This window comes from Mauremys mutica, chromosome 5, assembly GCF_020497125.1.
Source record: "Mauremys mutica isolate MM-2020 ecotype Southern chromosome 5, ASM2049712v1, whole genome shotgun sequence".
NCBI classification, from domain to species: Eukaryota; Metazoa; Chordata; order Testudines; family Geoemydidae; genus Mauremys; species Mauremys mutica.
This window is the reverse complement of record NC_059076.1, coordinates 104,466,985-104,482,381: the sequence shown is the minus strand read 5'-3', so window position 1 is coordinate 104,482,381 and position 15,397 is coordinate 104,466,985.

Below are 15,397 nucleotides of genomic sequence, written 5' to 3'. Positions count from 1 at the left end.
TTTATCTTTACAGCAGATTTGGGTCTCCTTGTTTTTCTCAGCAGCTCCATTTCATTTCACCATTCATGATCAACTCTTCCCTTTATGCGAGAGGGAAGGTAAGCTGACAAATGTTTCCTAAACTGCTCTTCTCTAAAAGTTTCTTTCTTTCTTTAAAATCTTAACATTCTGCATATGAGGGAGACAAGTGAAGAACTTTACTAACTAAACTGTGACATGTCATCCTTTATTAATATAAACCACAGACACTGAACGCATGAAACTAACCTAGCAGGGAAAATAGTCTGAAAGGTATAAACTAGGAAGGGTTGTTTTCTTGGTACATCATCTTATTGTTTCTACATTGTCTGGCAATAGTATACTTTCTTTCACCTTATTGTTGTTAATGTTATAGCAAGAAATATTAGTGCCGGGGTACATTTGTTGTCTTGTAGCTATACTGGGGTAATTGCTTTTGATTAGAATGTCAGCTAGCAGGCGGCACGGTCAGATTATGCTCTCTTTGTGTAAAAACCTCTGAACTGAAGATCATATTTATGCTCTGAGATTGCTTGTTGTGCTAGTTAGCAATTCACTGTGGAAGTTGACCACATTTTACATTTGTTCCTGGAGGACAGCAGAATGTTTGCAAACATTCCCATTGGATAGCTAAGATACTTTAGCTTTAAAGCACAGTGACTTTGGTCAGTAACTCTAGAGTTGAGCACTTCTGTAAATGAATGTCAATGGGTTGGAGCCCATTTAGACACACTCAAGGAGATTCATTCCTGGAGGGGAAGGTAAGTGGCATTTTGATCAACACCCTTCCTGAGGGGTTATGCCAGGTGAAAACCATTTGACATTCTGATGAGGGGCCTAGACGAACCCCTGAGATTAGGGCTATATGGGTATATACTGAATTAGTGCATCCTAGGGCTTCCCTGGCTATCCTCTCCTCAAAAACTCTCATCAATTTTGGGTTGTTGAATTTTTCCCTCGCTTCCCACAGAAGAAGTAAGATCATGGCCACCTTCTGCTTGTACAAACCGTACCCTCACTCCCAACATGGACTTTCTATTGGTGGGGGTCCTGCATGTAGCATAATATAAGCTGCTGGTTACACAGGATCGTGATGAGTAGATAGTAGATAAGTGAGTAAGCATACCCTGTAAAGATGGGACAAATTTATCCTAATGTAGTTACCAGAAAACAAAATTGGTTTGGGAGAAAGATTTCACCAGATTCCCTCAGATTCTACCTCCTCCCATTTTTTCTTTTCTTTTTCTTTTTGCACATGGGCTTTAAAAATTCTCTTCTCTTTTCCTCTTTGGCACAGTCCTTTTCATTGTGTGGCTCTCAGTGAAAAGTGATCTGTCTGTAAAATCATATTAATATGGCACAAAATAGCAATTGCATATTTCCACTGATTTCTTTGGCAACCTGTCTAATAATCATTTCCTACAGCTGTGCCCATTTCTCAAACTAACCTGATATTACTTAAGATGGCATTTAATTTAGATAAGATACTCTCTCCTTCTGCCAGTTGTTTTAACAGAGTTATTGTAATGCTGGTGGCCGGGGGAGAGGGGGGGAGGGGGAAATCACGCCACCTTGTTGAAGCAGTTGGCCATAGGGCTGGTTGGAAGTTTTCTGATGAAACAGTTTAATTGGGAAACACCAGCTCATCAAACCTGAAATGTCTTGCAAAAGTGAGCTGGATTTGATAGACATCCATCAAGCCTCAGGCAGGGTACCAACAAAGCCATTCTCATGGGCCCAATCACCCGGAGGGCTGATGGGGAGCTTGGGTTTCCAGAGATTGAAGCTCCATTGCACCTCTCCCCCACTCCCCATGTGGACTATGCCAAGCTTCCAGGGTTTGTAGCTTGAGAGCAGCCTTGCCACATGGATTAATCGCCTTAGGGCCAGGGACCTTCCATACCAAGGCTCCCTGCCATACCTAGTCTCTCCGTTCTGCATAATGGGGCAGGCCTAGAGCCACAGCCATGGAAGCAAAGAGAAACTGACATTCTTATCCATCATTAGCAGTGGTGAAACTGGCAAGAATATCAGTTGCACTCAGCAGATGCTGGTCTATTTCATTTTGGAAACACCAAAACCATTTCTTTTCTTTTTTTCTGGTTCACAAGAAATTTTTAAAATATTTGGTGTGGTCTAAATCCTGAGTTTCAACCAGCTCTAGCTCTAGTTGGGCACAACACCTGCCTTTGATTCAGGCTAAACAAGGGAACAGTTTTGTTTAGTGTTAGCTGAAACAATGCAAAACCAGTGCACCAGGACTAAACCACATGCAAGTACCATTTCTGACATAATGTGAATGATTTCATTTTGTATTAACAAATGGGTGTATTTTGTGTTGTATGTTCCACTTTCAATTTTCTTTCCTCCATGTCATTGTATTTGTTATTAGAATCAGGAGCACCAGGAAGTTACCCTTGTCATTGTCACTGCTTTCACTTTCAACTTTTCCTATTTCAGCAATCCCCCAGACTACAGTGAGTCCCAGGACATGTGCCACAACTTCAATATACAGGTGATTCTCTTGCACTAAAGCAAAATATACATCCGTAATTTGCAACTGAACTGAAAGACCATTACCTTTTGACTGAGTATCTTTGAATATAGCCCATACCTCTTGACAACTCTTGTGATTTTTTTTACTGTATTCATGCTGTTAGAATCCTGCATCCTTTGCCATAGCTTTTTTCCAGTTGCTAAGGCCATTACCAATGAACCCAGATTTTTCCACAGCAATGGATATTGAAAAAAATCTACACAGAAAGCAGTAACCTGCATTTATTATTTCTCTATATTCAGCCCAGGGATATAAACCGAACCACTCTCTTTTGAAACATCTCCAGTAATTTTTGTATTTCGTTTGCGTTTAAGACCTTAGCTTTGGCTGTTTCTGGCCATCAGATACAATTTGTGCAATAACACTTGGTCCTGGTAGAATCTTACCCTCTAGGTTTACCTTATTACCAGGTGGGTTCTCCTCCAATTTCCATTCACTGTACCATGTCACCCAGTCATTTCCTTCCACCTTTTCTTCGTCTGATTCTGAATGTTCCACTTCCAATTCTTCTGCGATACAATCTTCATCATGATCTAAGCTACAAAGTTCAGAGGTAATATTGAGAGAGTACAATTCTACTAATTTGTCCAGAATTATGCCTATTACTGAAATTGAGGGTAACTCTTGTCAAAATTTAGTGTACTTGCTTTTCTTTTATGTATTTTTCTTTGATGAAAAGTTCTGAAATTGTCAATGATCATATACTTGATATTTTTAAAAGATTTTTTTTACTTGTGTTCAGAAACTGGGGGGCCTCACAGGCAGGGGTGCAGGTCAGACCCCTCTTGTGGGCTATTCTTTTGGCCTAGTCTATGCCAGACCTCTTGGGCCACTTTCCTCTTCCTGGGTGAGTCCATGTAACAGGAAAGGTATGGAAGGATGCAGTGCCACCCCCAAGATCAAGCCTGCAGGGAGAGATTTCCTGGAAAAGGAAAGGATCCATGCACAGCATCCCCCTGCATGTGGACTCAACAGGCCCTATCCCTGGCCAGGAAGCTAGGGGGTCTGGCCTAGCTGGGAGCAGCCTCCATCCCAGCTATGTTTACTGGCTCCTGCTTGCTAGGGTGGGGAGAAAGAGACTGTGACTGTTCATTGCAGCCACATAGCTTTGGGGATATTCCCCAAGCAAGCAGGGACACAGCATGTTTTGAATTTCACATTTGCTGATGTGTTTCCTGTAGACTGCACACATTTCAGCAGCAATATCCCTGCTCTCTGAGATAAGGAGCTACCTATTTTTATTTCACTAATCACTTCCACAGTCTCATCTCACACACTATAGTAAGGGAACATACCACCTCTGCTGCTATTCTGTTTCTCTAGTCAGGTTGGCTAGCAAAAGGGTAGCAGGAACAATTCTGGGGGGGAATCCTGCTACCCCTTGGCCTCAGTCAATGGGGCCTGGCATTGAAAGGCCTCATTCAAGAGTGACTTCATTCATTAGGCTTTGATGAAACCCAACAGCATTGTTGAGGTACAAATTCAAATACTTACAGAGCAAGGAACTCACAGGTTGTCTTGATTTTTTTTTGTACTATTATTATTTCATTTTTCTTCTTTTAAAATAAACAAAAATATGAAGGAATTTGCATTCAAAATGTCATCTGGCATTAATGTATCAATAACATTGTTTTTTGTGTCTCAGTGTTAGGACTGACAGCTCATCATAATTTTGCCGCCTTCTGCTTCTGGCTTAAAATGTGGTCTCTATGCAATATAGGGCAATATACAATACAAAGCAGAAGTTCTTATCCATCTTATACATACAGTCCTGGTTTGATTTTAAGTGTACTCATGGAATGAAATTCAACCCTGAGAGTAGAACCAATCTAAGCACCACATAAGTCCCATGTGAATTTCACATGTGGTTCTTATCCAAAGCCTTCTCTGCAATGTTCCATAATGCCATAATGCCATTCACTACTTCTGGCAAGGTGTGTATAGAACAAGTTACATACATTAATTCAGCATCCAGTGGCAATAAGACCTGGGAGGACATCTAGCAAGAAATTAGCAGGGAAAGAATATGAACATGTCACAGTGACTGCTCCCAGCTTCACATACACAACTTCATCTGGGCATATCCTTCTTGATTATGGACCCTTGACAGCATAGTACATTGGAAGGCAATATGGAGGATGCTGTGAAGATGCCGCTTTTATGTACTGTACAGGAATTGTGTAGTACAATTTGCCTTTCACACACTCTATACAGAGATGCCCTCCTTCCATTTACATTACTGGAGGGAAGCAAGTGGCCTTTTTAAGTATTGACAACTAAATGGTTGAATAAAAGTAAAGTCTATTTCATTTTGGGTGTTTTTTTGTTTTGTTGTAATTATTATTGACTAAATATAGATTTCTTGGTTTGGAAGGTCAGGGTTTTGTACTCAAAACATGGCTGATTGTAATCAGACTTGAATGAAATAGAGGGTTTGGGTTTATAGTTATTTCTATTTAGTTACTTAGTGGTAAAGGTGATTAAGATATATTATCCCTTATCAGCATTCTAGAAATTGGAAAAATAGTATAAAAATATCAAGTGGGATTAGTGGAAAGGGAATGATCCAAAATATACAACTAGAAAAGAGCTTCAAATCAACGTATCTCAGAAAATAAAACTACCAACAGGAAACATACTAATTTATTTCTGACTGTTTTATAAAATATATCACTTTTTATTTCATTAAGATAAAATGACATACACACAGCATACCTCTGTGCACTTGTGTACTGCCAAATATTTTTCCCTGTGCATTAAGTAGGGTTTTCTGTTTCCCTTAAGATGAACAAAAAAAAAGAATGAGCAATTCACTTATAAAATATTAATGACCAAAAATCATGCAGTGATAAAAGAATTCATATAAAAGATATATAATCTATTCAAAGAAAGTATATAGAATTAAATGTTCACTTTAACAAACTTTCATATTGTTGACATTCCTTCTTTATAATAACTTATGGTACAGATTCTAGACTATATGTGATTCCTGAAGAACAATACTTTTCTAGCATTGAATGTCTATTGTATTCATTGTATCATCCACTGTGTAAGTGGTCTGGAACCCATAGAAGTCTTTCAAGGTCTGGCAACATAGTGTTTTACATTTTGGAGATGAATGAATATATGAACATTAAAGTATTACATCCTGACTCACTACACTGAACAAATATTCTATAAAGCAAAACAATTAAGTGGATGTTTAACTTAAACATGTGAGTAATTCCACTGAAATCTATGGGACTATTCATATGCTTAAATTCATTGCATATTCTTAATCACTTAATTGGCTCAGGGCCTAAGGATGCTAATCTAATCACTGAACTGCCGTAATAACTTAATGCTGTCCTATGGATCAGTAAGCATCTCAAAAATATTACAATTTTGCTTTCCACTTAAAAAAAAACCCAACAAAGCACATTTCATACTTAAATAAGGCATGTGTCTTTGTTCCAAGCTCCTTCTTACAGTCCATAGAACAGTGTCCATTTAATGTCCTTTTGATGCACAAATACATTAAAGAACTATTTTACTACATATATTCCGGGACTTTTATCTGTAATAATAGAAACAGCATCCATATAACAAGGATTTGCTACTGAAAAGGCCAATTTATCAGTATGGATACTACAATCATGCATCTTTAAAATCTTAGCTGTCTTGCAGAGAATGTTCCACCCTACAGGATGAATACCATTGAATTACACTAGAGTCACAAGGGGAACTTAGGCATCTTTCTGCTTCTTTAAGTACTTAACTCCAACATTTAGGTGCCACTGACATTCACAAAACCACAGTGCAAAGATGCTTAAATCCTGACACCACCAAACAGCTTGATGCCTTCACTCATGCTGAAGCTCTTGTGGGATTCTTTCCAGTGGGGCCAGAACCAGTAGGTGTCCTCAGAGCACGCCTAACCTGTGCAAAAGGCAACCGAGGAAGTGGTGGTGGGCTTCTTATACTCAATAGACCAGTGGTTAGACCTTGCTTCAAATCCTCACTCCGCCTAAACTGGATCAGTCATGTGAATCCAGGACCCCTATCTCTCAGACGAGTGCCCTAAGTATTGGGTTATAGAGTATGCTGAGATGGATCTTTCTGTCTCATCAACTAAAGCTGTTACTCTTTGAAATACATACATAGTCATTAGGTCAGAAAGTGAGAATGAATCGATAGCCTCGGAGTTCAGGCATTCTTGTGGGAAACCAGATATTATGGATCTGCTAAACTGAGGATTACAATTGCCATCCATCCCTTCCCCACTGTACTTCCATTTTGCCTAACCAGGTAAGAGGAAGTGTCCTGAGAAGAGTAAATTAGTGGACCCTTTTTGCAAGCACAAGCAGCATGGTGAGCCAAGAGAAGCTGAATGCAGAGAAGGACCCCCCCCCCAGGAACTGCACACAGAGCTGTGTGTGGAACAGGCTATGAGTGCCGGCTATTACAGCTGCATCCCGCTGTTTTCAAATCCCTGCTTTGTATGAGACAGAATGGAGATTTGAGTCCAAGTCTCCCAGATCAGAGGTGAGTGCTGCAACTATTGGGTATAAGGAGATCAGTGCCTCCTTTTCCTTGTTTCTTTGTGAGACTGAATCCTGAGTAGAAGGAGACACTGCCCTCTGGCCTGGAGGCACCCAGCTCTCTCTGAGGGGCATGGCTTAGGCCTCATGCCTCTCCCCAGCATTTCCTACAGGTAGTTAAGGCAGCTCTTCACTCTGCCTGCTGACTTCTGTAAATCCCTCTTTTAGTCAGCTAATGCTTCCCATAGAATGTATGAGGAGCAGAGGTGGCTAACTGAGGGATGTGAATTTCAGTAGGTGGAAGGGTGCCTAAACATTAGGCAATGCAATACTTTAGACCCCCCTTTTGAATCTCTCCCTGAGTACCTGTGTTAGATTCTCACAGGCACAAGGACTATGCAAGCTCATTGTAACAGGGTGGCCTGTGCCTTTAAGGGCCAGGTGTCCTGGGGCTAGCCAGCCCCTTTCACGTTCTCAGACTCAGCTGAAAAGGAGTCAGGTCTTTATATAAACAGATTAAAGGCTTCTGTTGAAAGGAGTGACTGGCTCACCACTCCTGCCTGCCCTCTGGTGACTATCCCTGCTGCAGTGGGAGGGGAGCAAAGTGAAAAGCCTTTGGGTTCTGACAGCTGGCATCAGTTGTAAATTTCTTATTTTCTGAAATTTGTTTGGAATTAATAAAATGGTATCCTAAAAAGGGTGGGGGGATGGGGCAGTTAGTCCCTTCTGGGAAGGTCAGAAGAATGTGAGCAAATGATTTGCCCTGGAATTGAAGGGAAAAGAAGTCAGCAGATACGTTGAAACCAGACTGGGTCAGTGGTGCTTTGATGCTCACACATATGTAAAAACCAAAAAATCCCTGCAATTTGCGTTATTATTCTGAAGCAGATCTGTAGACAGTAACCTGAAGTATTTCCAGTATTATCATTCAACATGTGCTTGATGCTGTATTTGTTGATGGGATTTTGTTTGACCTATACTGTGCACCTTGAGGTTCTGAAGGTTTTAAATTATATCTAAATCTAGTCACATATGGATAGGATAGCTGTTTGATCTTTACTTTGCCAAACACTCCTGGCCATCTGCTACACTTTTCACAGGCATTACTCAGGGAAAATGCCATTGGGTCTCAGATGGCAACACTTCCAAAGAAGTCAATGGGAATTTTGACTGACAAAGGACCACAGGGCTTGGCCCTGAGTGTTTTAACTTATTCAGTAAATGGACAGTCTACTGATGATGTGTAAAGTGGAAAAATATTTTTAAGTTAACTGTGTAATGCTGTTTAATTCAGGCTATACACTATATTGTACCTTTACTAAAAATAAGTTGTGAAGAATACAGTTGCTGTAATTTAAGAAAACAGGTGCTATACAAAACATGGGGAAGATTATCAAATGGTGTAAATTGGCATAGAGCTATTGAAGTCAAATTGTCTAAGAACCTACTCTAGGGCTCAATAGTAAGCCAGCCTATATGCCAGTATAGGGGAGCAAGGTGGCTGACTTTCCTGCATTGACCACATAGATAATAGCTCACAATGCTGGAATAAGAATAGTCACTGATGAGCAGCTATTTCCCTCTTTCCAGTCACAGTAGACTGTGGCTGTACCCCAACAAAATGCTCGCCAGTACAGCTGAAGCAGGTACATTAGGGAATTAGTCTGCATCAGGAAATGTGCTTGTGCCACCATCCCCCTACTCTGTTCTTGGGCAATATGATTACACACTGCCACTTCCTCAGAGCACTGTCCTTACCATTTTCTAAAATATTTTCAGAGTCTTCACACTCTAGGTCATTTTCTGACTTTCATTCAAGATTGCCAACTGTCAGTCACATAAATAGCTCTGTATTTGCACTGTCAGTAAATAAGTTAAAATATTTCCTTCCAGCACGGATACTGTGGAAGTACTTATCAAAAACCTATAATTTGCATCTTCTAAGATTAAGAAAGTGACCAAGTACAGCAGGAGAAACAATGAGAATCTCTCAAAATCTTACAAACTGCTGCTTCTGGAAAATAGAACTTGGTAGAATGTTTGATTGCTGTTCATTTGATGCTGAACTTTTGCTTTTCAGTAAAAATTAATGTCTCTAGGGGTCAGGATGCTCGTTTATCACAGGTTAACATGTTGATCATGCAATTTGCTGGAAAGAGAAGTCTCTGGGAATCACAGCTGGGGTAAAACAAATATCTGCTCTAAAAAAGCAAGCCAAATACCATTGGAAGGTTTATGGGAAAAAAACAAAGTTTTTGCATCAAATTCTGCCATGTAAACACATTAATTTGTTTTGAATTAATTAATTCCATGAATGTAACAGAGATAGCATTTGTTCCTTCAGTAATCATTTGGTGCATTTTCTTGTTCATGTATTAACTAATCTCTGTATCTCCACTTTGAAAGAAACTGACTTGTACACAGTATGAAGCATTCTAAAAAGCAAGAAAGCCTGTGCCTAACTTCTATTAACATTTATATTTTGCAAAGACAGCAACATATCAACTAATTATACACAAATGATTTAGGAATTTTATAGCAGTTGAGAATATGGGATTATATTTCTTCAGGCAACTTTAATTGTTTCCTCATTCCCAAATTTGATTTACATATTCACCTAAAGTTTATCCAAGAGCCAGTGAATGTATAAGTCTGCATTTTTTCTTATGAATCAGGTACCCTACATGCAACCTACTGCTGTTTAAAAGATCCATAACTCCTTGGAATATTATTTTATAAACTGAGCCCTAAAATAGCATGAATTCTCTGGAGTCATAATTACCTGGCAGAGTGTGGGGCCAAAGCTTCATAAAAAAGAAAGTGAGATGAAGGAGAAAAATGCCCTGCAGATTTTCAGGGTCTGAACTACCAAAATCAAACACCATATTGTTTTTTTCTCTCTAAAGTTTCTCTCTATACTGTAAGCTCTCACAAAGTTGTAAGATGGTTTTAGTACACTATATTTACAAGTTTTTGAACCACAATGTTCCTTGTTTTATCACAATATTTGTAAGAATTACTGTAAAAAATTGGAGACATTATGTGACTGTCAAATAAAATGATGTAAAGTTAAAGTATTTAAAGGCTTGGACTCAGTCTACAGTATCAATGTCTAGTGGGTCAGTATATATCAGGGGTCGGCAACCTTTAAAGTTTTGCATGCCAGTAATATCAGGGGGAGGGATAGCTCAGAGGTTTGAGCATTGGCCTACTAAATCCAGGGTTGTGAGTTCAATCCTTGAGAGGGCCACTTAGGAATCTGGGGTAAAAAAAAAAATTGGTCCTGCTAGTGCAGGCAGGGGGCTGGACTCAATGACCTTTCAAGGTCCCTTCTAGTTCTAGGAGATTGGTATATCTCCACTTATTACTACATTTTAACATTTTTTAGGTCTCTCTCTATAAGTCTATATATAATATAACTAAACTATTGTCATATGCAAAGTAAATAAGGTTTTCAAAATGTTTAAGAAGCTTTATTTAAAATTAAATTAAACTGCTGATCTTATGCCGCCGGCCTGCTCAGCCCGCTGCCAGCCTGGGGTTCCATTCCCCTAGGCCGGCAGTGGGCTGAGCGGGGCCTGCGGGACCTCGGCTGGCAAGGGGCTGGCAGCCAGAACTCCAGACCGGCAGTGGGCTGAGCAGGGCCTGCGGGACCTCAGCTGGCAAGGGGCTGGCAGCCAGAACTCCAGACCGGCAGTGGGCTGAGTGAGACCGGTGGCCGGGACCCCAGACCAGAAGTGGGCTGAACGGCTCAACCCGCTGCCGCTCAGCCCACTGCTGGTTTGAGGTTCCATCTGCCGGCTCCTGCCAGCCAGGGTCCCAGCTGCAGGCCCCGCTCAGCCCGCTGCCGGTCTGTGGCTCCCGGCCCTGCACACAGAGTGGGTACCTACCTTCTCCCTGGTTTTAACCCATTCTCTTCCTCTCTCTCTGCACTGAGCTCAGGGTGGGAGTGAACTGAGCACAGGGCTGGGGGTGAAGGAGCAGGCTGGGGGTTGGGGTGTAGGGTCTGCCAGGAGCCAGAATGAGGGAAGGGGCTCAGGGTTGGGCAGGAGGTTTGGGTGTGGAGCGCTTACCTGGGCAGCTCCCATTTGGTGTGAGGGATGCAGGTGGGAATGGGGGTGGGGGTGCAGGAGCTTCCATTTGGTGCTCAGGGTGGTGGTGGGTAGGTGGGAGGTCAAGAGTCAGGGCATGGGGTGTGGGGGGGCTGGGTTTGTGTGGGCGGTGCAGGGGTCAGGGCAGGGGGCTGGGTGTGTGTGAGGGGGTGCAGGAGTCAGGGCAGAGGTCTGGGGGGCATGGGGGGTGCAGGACTCAGGGCAGAGGGCTGGGGAGGTGTGAGGGGTTCAGGAGTCAGGGCAGGGGGTTGGGGGTATGGCTGGAGTCTTGGGGATGCTCCCAGCCCCCTGCCCTGAGTGGCTCAGCTATTCGGCCGCAGGGAGGGAGAGGAGGAGGGGCAGGAACCCAGCATGCTGGAGGAAGAGGAGGGGGAGGAGGGAGCTTGGCTGCTGGTGGAGGCTGCCTACAGCATCAGCCGGCAGGACCAAGCTTCTGTCCCCTACCCCCACAGGAGAGAGCAGTGGGCGGGGGCAGAGAAGAGCAGGTTGGGCCGGGCAGTATTTTTAATGGCACGCTGCTGCCTGCTGGGGTCCTGGCCACTGGCCCCGCCCAGCCCCCTGCCAGCCTGGGTTTGGCAGCAGGCTGAGCAGGGCTGGTGGCTGGGACCCCGGCAGGCAGCAGCGTGCCATTAAAAACGGGTTTGCATGCCGTCTTTGGCACACATGCCATAGGTTGCCAACCCCTGGTATATATCAAAGAGGAGAGAGAAATAAACAAGGTCAACTTTTTCCTACCTGTATAAAGTATAATATTTAAAAATATTTTAATGGTAATTAAAAGGAGATTGAAGCAAAATTATTACAGCTTTTCAAATATTTTTAGTTATGACTTTGTTAAAACAAGGATTTGAGGAAAAGGTCTTCCAAAAACTAAATAAACACAGGCTTGAGTACTGGCTATAAATCTTCTCAACTATCCAGTGATGAAACCAGAAAGCAAAGCAAAAAGGCGATGTACACCAATCATTTAATAGAGCTTCTGTAGCACATTCATTGTGTTATTTTTCAAAGCTATACATTCAGAGGGACACATGGACAATGAGAGATCTTTTGCCTTTTGAAGTAAGCTTTTTTGTGTGTGTGCGTGAAGGGTTAAGGAGGGGTGGTGGGGGGGATTGGACCAGGGGTGCTGGGATGACAGAATTAACAAGGAAAAGTGTTAAGTGCCCAGATCCTAAAAGTATTCTCTGTTGATAAAATGTTAATAGTAATACTTTGCATTTTCACCTAAGGATCTCAAAGTGTGGACCTGGTCTACTTTTTTTTTTGTCCTGAGCAATCCTCACTATACCCAGTCTCCCTCCTGTTACAGCTCATGTCATTTTTGACTTAAGCTCTGGTACAGAAGATTCTTGAATATGGGTTAGACTGCAATGCCTATGAAGTCAATGGTGCTCTGTGGGGGCACAGCAGTCTGCCCATCTTCTACAGATTGCAGGGTTGAGGTTGTATTTATTGCAGCACTTGTAGTAATTAATGTGATTTTTTAAACTTGGACTCCTTTGCATTTGTGTTACTACATATTAGTATAGCTTTTCCTTTGTCTTATTCACTGTCCCTTTTCCTTGATCTCTCTAATTACTCTTTTTTGTACAACAAAGATTTTGACTTTCATTAATACTGTTTTACTCCTTTCACTTCTCCACTACTCCTTTCAGTTCTTTCCCTCCTACACTCTTGTTCTTTCAGTCTCTTGCATTCTCCTCTGCTTCCTCATCGCCATAAATCCCTCCATCACTTTTATCCCTTCTTCCCCATTCTCAGAGTCCCATTACTTTCTCGCCACCTCTGTTCTCTCATACATTGCCTGACAAAATCATTTCCTCCAGTCTTTTACCATGACCCTTTCTTATTGTCCCCATGTTCTCCAGCCTTCTATCATTTATACAGCTTTTTTATTTGAGATTCTTGTCACATGATCCTCTTCTTAGAATTTATAAGTTTCACATGTAATCTGAAATTGTTTCAAAACCAATTTCTTAAATTTACCATAATTGGAAGCACTACCCATTGGCATCTTATTGAATATGTCCAGAGCTCTCCCAGTCAACTTTGCATCTAAAGTGGTCATCTTTTGATCGTCAGGAATCGCATGGAGCATACACAGCCTCTCAAAGATGATGACATACTCAGCAATGTCCCCAGATTCACTATATGGTGGACATAACTGCTCCCACTTGTGGCTTTTTGGAGAAATGGAGCCACCTGGTGGGGGTATTCTGTCTCTTCCACTCCATGCTTCCATTTCCCTGTCAGCCTTGAGCTGTCTCAGTTCCATGGCTAGCTTCTGAGCTTCCGTGGCTCTTTCCTGGGCTGCTTTCTCCTTCGCATTTTCTGCTTCTTGCCGGGAATTTTCTGCTTCCCAGAATTCGATATGTCTTTTATGTTCTTTCTCATTTTCCATTGCCTGCAATTTGCAGAGCTCCAACATTTTGGTAGCTTCACTTTCACTCATTTTGCTGTTTTTCCTGTCCCTACTTCTCTTGCCTGAGATAAGCAAACAGAAAATAACAACCACTTCCTCTTCTCTCTAGCCACTACACTTAAAGCTCATTTAAAATAACCACCGGTGTTTCAGGACAATAAGCTGTGCACATTATCTTGTTCAACTACGGCACTGTGATGGGTTGGCCCCTCCTTCTAGGATGCCACCTGATGTACTGGGATTTCACTGAGCTTCTGCTCCACGCGACTGATTTCCCTCTCCCTGTTTTTCTGAATGAGGCTCTCCGGTCTCTTTCAGCACACACACAGGTAGATAAACCCAAAATAATACTGTTGTGCACTGTATAGAAAAATCTGCACAGTGCAAGCTCATAAAAATCCGTCCTCTTCCTCAATGTGAAGAGAGATGTGCACGACTTCTTGCTCCCCCAGCTAGAAATTACATAAACTGGGTTTAATAATAAACAAAAGAAGTTTATTAACTACAAAAGGTAGATTTTAAGTTGTTCAAGGGATAGCGAGCAGAACAAAGCAGATTACTAAGCAAATGAAACAAAACATGCAAACTAAGCTTGACACACGAGATAGGTAGGATACAAATTAGCAAATTCTCACTCTGAGTGATAAAGAAGCTGGTAGAGTCTTAAGGCACAAGTTGTCTTGGCTTTCCCAGGTTTTCATACACAGGCTAAAGATCTTAGCCTGGGACCATCACTTCTCATGGTTCAGTCTTTGTTCCTCAGGTATTTTCAGGTATTTGTTGTAGGGAGAGTGAGGACCCCTCATGTTGTAATTGTCCCTCTTTTATATCTTCCCCCCACTTGCTGGAAAGCTTTTTTGCTGTGACCTGGGTCAAACAGTTCCCATTGTATAGCGCTATCTCTGAGAGGTTTGTATTGCACACAGTTACTGGGGTAATCCTTATACTCGTGTGCATTTTTTCAATAAACTACTAACATTGTTTGGCCTCATCCAGTGTAGCATATTTGAAATACAGAGACATGGTCAATATTCCCAGCTTCACATACAAAAGTGCTATACGCCTACAGATTGGATGAAAACATTCAATAAAGCATAACCTTTCCACTGATGCCTTACATGAGCCATCTTTCATAAAGTACATCTCAGTTATGTCATATCCATATCATAACCATATTTCCATAAATAATATGGAGTGTATTGTCACAGTACCAACTTCTGTTGGTGAGAGAGACAAACTTTAGGGCTTACAGGAGCTGTTCTTCAGGTATGAAGAGCTCTGTGTAAGCTCGAAAGCTTGTCTCTCTCACCAACAGAAGTTGGTGCAATAAAAGATATTATCTCACATGCCTTGTCTCCCTAATATTGTGACGTTATTCTGTTCTGGCAACCACTGATACTGATTGAGGGGTGGGTGTGAAATTCCTTTAAACTATGTGATTGAAATTTGTAGCACTCACTTCTAAAATAGACTAGAACAGAAAAAACAAAGGATTTTAGTCTAACATATATTAGATGGGATTTTCAAAAGCACTCACCACTCGCCTACGTGTTTGCATTGAATTCAATGGCTTACCCCTTCTCCCATTTGAAATCATTTGAAAATCCCACCCATTATATTTGCACATACTGACATTCCAATCTAGAAGGTTGGCACAGTAATTTAATACACTACCCCTGTATTCAGATACTTCAGACTCCAACAACTTGAAGAAACCTCATCTCATTCTGTTTTATGAGGTGGTGTAGTTGTCAAGTGCCATAAC